Source organism: Cebus imitator, unplaced genomic scaffold, assembly GCF_001604975.1.
Source record: "Cebus imitator isolate Cc_AM_T3 unplaced genomic scaffold, Cebus_imitator-1.0 Scaffold597, whole genome shotgun sequence".
Classification (NCBI taxonomy): domain Eukaryota; kingdom Metazoa; phylum Chordata; class Mammalia; order Primates; family Cebidae; genus Cebus; species Cebus imitator.
This window is the reverse complement of record NW_016107912.1, coordinates 894,560-895,640: the sequence shown is the minus strand read 5'-3', so window position 1 is coordinate 895,640 and position 1,081 is coordinate 894,560.

Genomic DNA, 1,081 nt, shown 5'->3' with positions numbered 1-1,081 from the left:
ACATGGATGAACCTGGAAACCATCATTCTCAGCAAACTGACAGAAGAGCAGAAGATCAAACACCGCATGTTCTCACTCATAGGTGGGTGTTGAACAATGAGAACACATGGACACAGGGAGGGAAGCACTACACACTGGGGTCAGTTGGGGGGAAATAGGGGAGGGACGGTGCAGGGTGGGTAGCTGGGGAGAGATAGCAAGGGGAGAAATGCCAGACGTATGTGATGAGGAGGAAGGCAGCAAATCACACTGCCACATGTGTACCTATGGAACAATTTTGCATGTTCTTCACATGTACCCCAAAACCTAAAATGCAATAAATAAATAATTGGGGAAAAAAATAGGTTACTTACTATAAATATCTGATGCCCACAGAACCATATTAAATTAAAAATCGTAACATGACAAGGCCCATATCTAGCAGCAACCCAGTTTTTCAGCCACACTCCATTCCATCAACAATTCTCAAAGTTATTCAAACTTGTTCTACAATTTACTAGGAAAAATCTCACAATCATTTCTCTGGGTCTTAATCTTATTACAGTGGGGTCAAAATAGAGCTGATGATTTATTCATCCATGTTCACATAGCTCTTTTTACATAGCTTAATAATTACTATTATAATAAAAGTGACATCAAAAGTATGTTACATATTCATCTATTATATTCTATTTATCATCATGTAAACTACTTTTGGATATCAACTATAATCTTTAACACTCAATTTAATGCCTAGCAAATGACAAATTTAATCAATATTTTATATATAAATATGATTAAATGAAGAAGTAAATAAATTTACTTGTTGAAGTCTCCAACAAATCTCCAGAATGTTGACTATTTTTCATAAAATATGTTCATGAAATTTATAATTTTATTTTTTATGTTTCTGACTGCTTATTTATACATTTCTTTTTGGAGATAAGCTTAGCCAATTCATAACTTTTATTAAGTTAAAAATTAAAACAGTAGTATATGGTTAAGAAATGAAAATCATTCCAATGGTCTTCTGAAGCTTATAAGAAAAAGTACTTCACTATATGATATGACAGAGGACCTTGTCCCAGACTGGACTTCCAGC